We start from the raw sequence: 6,276 nt of genomic DNA, 5'->3' as shown, positions 1-6,276 counted from the left end.
TGATTGAAGAATTCTGTCAATGACACTATCATTAGGAAGATTAACTCCCAGTTGAATCAAGTGATTATTATACCTAGACATTTTGAGTATGTGTTCACTGACAGAACTATTCTCCTCCATCTTGCAGCTATAGAACTTATTGGAGACTTCATATCTCTCAATCCGGGCATTTGCTTGAAATATTAACTTCAACTCCTGGAACATCTCATATGCTCCATGACGTTCAAAACGTCGTTGAAGTCCCGGTTCTAAGCCGTAAAGCATGGCACACTGAACTATTGAGTAGTCATCAGCTTTGCTCTGCCAAACGTTCTTAACGTCGTCAGTTGCATCTGCAACAGGCCTAGTACCCAGCGGTGCTTCCAGGACGTAATTCTTCTGTGCAGCAATGAGGATAATCCTCAAGTTACGGACCAAGTCCGTGTAATTGCTACCATCATCTTTCAACTTTGCTTTCTCAAGGAACGCATTAAAATTCAACGGAACAACAACACGAGACATCTATCTACAATCAACATAGACATGAAAAATACTATCAGGTACTAAGTTCATGATAAATTTAAGTTCAATTAATCATATTACTAAAGAACTCCCACTTAGACAGACATCTCTCTAGTCATCTAAGTGATCACGTGATCCAAATCAACTAAACCATGTCTGATCATCACGTGAGATGGAGTAGTTTCAATGGTGAACATCACTATGTTGATCATATCTACTATATGATTCACGTTCGACCTTTCGGTCTCTGTATTCCGAGGCCATATCTGTATATGCTAGGCTCGTCAAGTTTAACCTGAGTATTTCGCGTGTGCAACTGTTTTGCACCCGTTGTATTTGAACGTAGAGCCTATCACACCCGATCATCATGTGGTGTCTCAGCACGAAGAACTTTCGCAATGCTGCATACTCAGGGAGAACACTTCTTGATAATTAGTGAGAGATCATCTTAAAATTCTACCGTCAATCAAAGCAAGATAAGATGCATAAAGGATAAACATCACATGCAATCAATATAAGTGATATGATATGGCCATCATTATCTTGTGCTTGTGATCTCCATCTCCGAAGCACCATCGTGATCACCATCGTCACCGGCGCGACACCTTGATCTCCATCGTAGCATCGTTGTCGTTTCGCCATCTATTGCTTCTACGACTATCGCTACCGCTTAGTGATAAAGTAAAGCAATTACAGGGCATTTGCATTTCATACAATAAAGCAACAACCATATGGCTCCTGCCAGTTGTCAATAACTTCGGTTACAAAACATGATCATCTCATACAATAAAATATAGCATCACGTCTTGACCATATCACATCACAACATGCCCTGCAAAAACAAGTTAGACGTCATCTACTTTGTTATTGCAAGTTTTACGTGGTTGCTACGGGCTGAGCAACAACCGTTCTTACCTACGCATCAAAACCACAACGATAGTTCGTCAAGTTAGTGTTGTTTAACCTTCTCAAGGACCGGGCGTAGCCACACTCGGTTCAACTAAAGTTGGAGAAACTGACACCTGCCAGCCACCTGTGTGCAAAGCACGTTGGTAGAACCAGTCTCGCGTAAGCGTACACGTAATGTCGGTCCGGGACGCTTCATCCAACAATACCGCCGAACCAAAGTATGACATGCTGGTAAGCAATATGACTTGTATCACCCACAACTCACTTGTGTTCTACTCGTGCATATAACATCAACGCATAAAACCTAGGCTCTGATGCGACTGTTGGGGAATGTAGTAATTTCAAAAATTTCCTACGCACACGCAAGATCATGGTGATGCATAGCAACGAGAGGGGAGAGTGTGTCCATGTACCCTCGTAGACCGAAAGCGGAAGCATTAGAATAACGCGGTTGATGTAGTCGTACGTCTTCACGGCCCGACCGATCAAGCACCGTAACTACGGCACCTCCGAGTTTTAGCACAAGTTCAGCTCGATGACGATCCCCGTACTCCGATCCAGCAGAATGTCGGGGAAGAGTTCCATCAGCACGATGGCGTAGTGATGACCTTGATGTTCTACCGTCGCAGGGCTTCGCCTATTATCGAGGAGGACTATGGTGGAGGGGGGCACCGCACACGGCTAAGAGATCAATGATCAATTGTTGTGTCTAGAGGTGCCCCCTTGCCCTCGTATATAAAGGAGCCAGGGGGAAGGGGGCGACCGGCCTAGGAGGGGCGCGCCAAGGGTAGTCCTACTCCCACCGGGAGTAGGACTCCCTCCTTCCTTGTTGGACTAGGAGAAGGGGGGAAGGAGGAGGGAGAGAGGAAGGAAAGGGGGGGCACCGCCCCCCTCTCCTTGTCCTATTCGGACTAGGGGGGAGGGGCACGCGGACCAGCCCTTGCCTCCTCTCCTCTTCTCCACTAAGGCCCATGTAGGCCCATTAAGCCCTCCGGGGGGTTCCGGTAACCCCCCGGTACTCCGGTAAAATCCCGATTTCACCCGGAACACTTCCGATATCGAAATATAGGCTTCCAATATATCAATCTTCATGTCTCGACCATTTCGAGACTCCTCGTCATGTCCGTAATCTTATCCGGGACTCCGAACAAACTTCAGTACATCAAAACTCATAAACTCATAATATAACTGTCATCGAAACCTTAAGCGTGCGGACCCTATGGGTTCGAGAACTATGTAGACATGACCGAGACACGTTTCCGGTCAATAACCAATAGCGGAACCTGGATGCTCATATTGGCTCCTACATATTCTACGAAGATCTTTGTCGGTCAAACCGCATAACAACATACGTTGTTCTCTGTGTCATCGGTATGTTACTTGCCCGAGATTTGATCGTCCGTATCTCAATACCTAGTTCAATCTCGTTACCGGCAAGTCTCTTTACTCGTTACGTAATGCATCATTCCGTAACTAACTCATTAGCTACATTGCTTGCAAGGCTTATAGTGATGTGCATTACCGAGAGGGCCCAGAGATACCTCTACGACAATCGGGGTGACAAAACCTAATCTCAAAATACGCCAACCCAACATGTACCTTTGGAGACACCTGTAGAGCTCCTTTATAATCACCCAGTTACGTTGTGACGTTTGGTAGCACACAAAGTGTTCCTTCGGTAAACGGGAGTTGCATAATCTCATAGTTGTAGGAACATGTATAAGTCATGAAGAAAGCAATAGCAACATACTAAACGATCAAGTGCTAAGCTAACGGAATGAGTCAAGTCAATCACATCATTCTTCTAATGATGTGATCCCGTTAATCAAATGACAACTCATGTCTATGGTTAGGAAACATAACCATCTTTGATTAATGAGCTAGTCAAGTAGAGGCATACTAGTGACATTAAGTTTGTCTATGTATTCACACATGTATCATGTTTCCGGTTAATACAATTCTAGCACGAATAATAAACATTTATCATGATATGAGGAAATAAATAATAACTTTATTATTGCCTCTAGGGCATATTTCCTTCAGTCTCCCACTTGCACTAGAGTCAATAATCTAGATTACACAGTAATGATTCTAACACCTATGGAGTCTTAGTGCTGATCATGTTTTGCTCGTGGAAGAGGCTTAGTCAATGGGTCTGCAACATTCAGATACGTATGTATCTTGCAAATCTCTATGTCTCCCACCTAGACTTGGTCCCGGATGGAATTGAAGCGTCTCTTGATGTGCTTGGTCCTCTTGTGAAATCTGGATTCCTTTGCCAAGGCAATTGCACCAGTATTGTCATAGAAGATCTTCATTGGTCCCGATGCACTAAGTATGACACCTAGATCGGAAATGAACTCCTTCATCCAGACTCCTTCATTTGCTGCTTCCGAAGCAGCTATGTACTCTGCTTCGCATGTAGATCCTGCCACGATGCTTTGTTTGGAACTGCACCAACTGACAGCTCCACCGTTCAATATAAACATGTATCTGGTTTGCGATTTAGAATCGTCCGGATCAGTGTTAAAGCTTGCATCGACGTAACCATTTACGACTAGCTTTTTGTCACCTCCATAAACGAGAAACATATCCTTAGTCCTTTTCCGGTATTTCAGGATGTTCTTGACCACTGTCCAGTGATCCACTCCTGGATTACTTTGGTACCTCCCTGCCAAATTTATTGCTAAGCATGTGTCAGGTCTGGTACACAGCATTGCATACATGATAGAGCCCATGGCTGAAGCATAGGGAATATTTTTCATTTTCTCTCTATCTTCTGCTGTGGTCGGGCATTGAGTCTGACTCAACTTCACACCTTGTAATACAGGAAGAACCCTTTCTTTGAGTGATCCATATTGAACCTTTTCAAAACTTTATCAAGGTATGTGCTTTGTGAAAGTCCAATTAAGTGTCTTGATCTATCTCTATAGATCTTGATGCCCAATATGTAAGCAGCTTCACTGAGGTCTTTCACTGAAAAACTTTTATTCAAGTATCCCTTTATGCTATCCAGAAATTCTATATCATTTCCAATTAACAATATGTCATCTACATATAATATCAGAAATGCTACAGAGCTCCCACTCACTTTTTTGTAAATACAGGCTTCTCCAAAAGTCTGTATAAAACCATATGCTTTGATCACACTATCAAAGCGCTTATTCCAACTCCGAGAGGCTTGCACCAGTCCATAAATGGATCGCTGGAGCTTGCACACTTTGTTAGCACCTTTTGGATCGACAAAACCTTCTGGTTGCATCATATACAACTCTTCCTCCGGAAATCCATTTAGGAACGCAATTTTGACATCCATTTGCCATATTTCATAATCATAAAATGCGGCAATCGCTAACATGATTCGGACAGACTTAAGCATCGCTACGGGTGAGAAAGTCTCATCGTAGTCAACCCCTTGAACTTGTCGAAAACCTTTTACAACAAGTCAAGCTTTCTAGACAATTACATTACCATCAGCGTCAGTCTTCTTCTAGAAAATCCATTTATTCTCGATGGCTTGCCGATCATCGGGCAAGTCAACCAAAGTCCATACTTTGTTCTCATACATGGATCCCATCTCAGATTTCATAGCCTCAAGCCATTTTGCGGAATATGGGCTCATCATCGCTTCCTCATAGTTCGTAGGTTCGTCATGGTCAAGTAACATGGCTTCCAGAATAGGGTTACCGTACCACTCTGGTGCGGATCTTACTCTAGTTGACCTACGAGGTTCGGTAGTAACTTGATCTGAAGTTTCATGATCAATATCATTAGCTTCCTCACTGATTGGTGTAGTTGTCACAGGAACGGTTTCTTGTGATGAACTACTTTCCAATAAGGGAGTAGGTACAGTTACCTCATCAAGTTCTACTTTCCTCCCACTCACTTCTTTCGAGAGAAACTCCTTCTCTAGAAAGGATCCGAATTTAGCAACACAAATCTTGCCCTCGGATCTGTGATAGAAGGTGTACCCAATAGTCTCTTTTGGGTATCCTATGAAGACACATTTCTCCGATTTGGGTTCGAGCTTATCTGGTTGAAGTTTCTTCACATAAGCATCGCAGCCCCAAACTTTAAGAAACGACAACTTTGGTTTCTTGCCAAACCACAGTTCATAAGGCGTCGTCTCAACGGATTTTGATGGTGCCCTATTTAATGTGAATGCAACCGTCTCTAAAGCATAACCCCAAAATGATAGCGGTAAATCAGTGAGAGACATCATAGATCGCACCACATCTAGTAAAGTGTGATTATGATATTCGGACACACCATTTCGTTGTGGTGTTCCGGATGGCGTGAGTTGCGAAACTATTCCACATTGCTTCAAATGTAAACCAAACTCGTAACTCAAATATTCTCCTCCACGATCAGATCGTAGAAACTTTATTTTCTTGTTACGATGATTTTCCACTTCACTCTGAAATTCTTTGAACTTTTCAAATGTTTCAGACTTGCGTTTCATCAAGTAGATATACCCATATCTGCTCAAATCATCTGTGAAGGTGAGAAAATAAAGATACCCACTGTGAGCCTCAATATTCATTGGACCACACACATCAGTATGTATGATTTCCAATAAATCAGTTGCTCGCTCCATAGTTCCGGAGAACGGCCTTTTAATCATCTTGCCCATGAGGCACGGTTCGCAAGTACCAAGTGATTCATAATCAAGTGATTCCAGAAGTCCATCAGTATGGAGTTTCTTCATGCGCTTTACACCAATATGACCCAAACGGCAGTGCCACAAATAAGTTGCACTATCATTATCAACTCTGCATCTTTTTGCTTCAACATTATGAATATGTGTATCACTATTATCGAGATTTAATAAAAATAGACCACTCTTCAAGGGTGCATGACCATAAA

This window comes from Triticum dicoccoides, chromosome 3B (genome assembly GCF_002162155.2).
Source record: "Triticum dicoccoides isolate Atlit2015 ecotype Zavitan chromosome 3B, WEW_v2.0, whole genome shotgun sequence".
NCBI lineage: Eukaryota > Viridiplantae > Streptophyta > Magnoliopsida > Poales > Poaceae > Triticum > Triticum dicoccoides.
The sequence above is the reverse complement of the archived record's forward strand: the minus strand, read 5'-3'. Positions refer to the sequence as shown.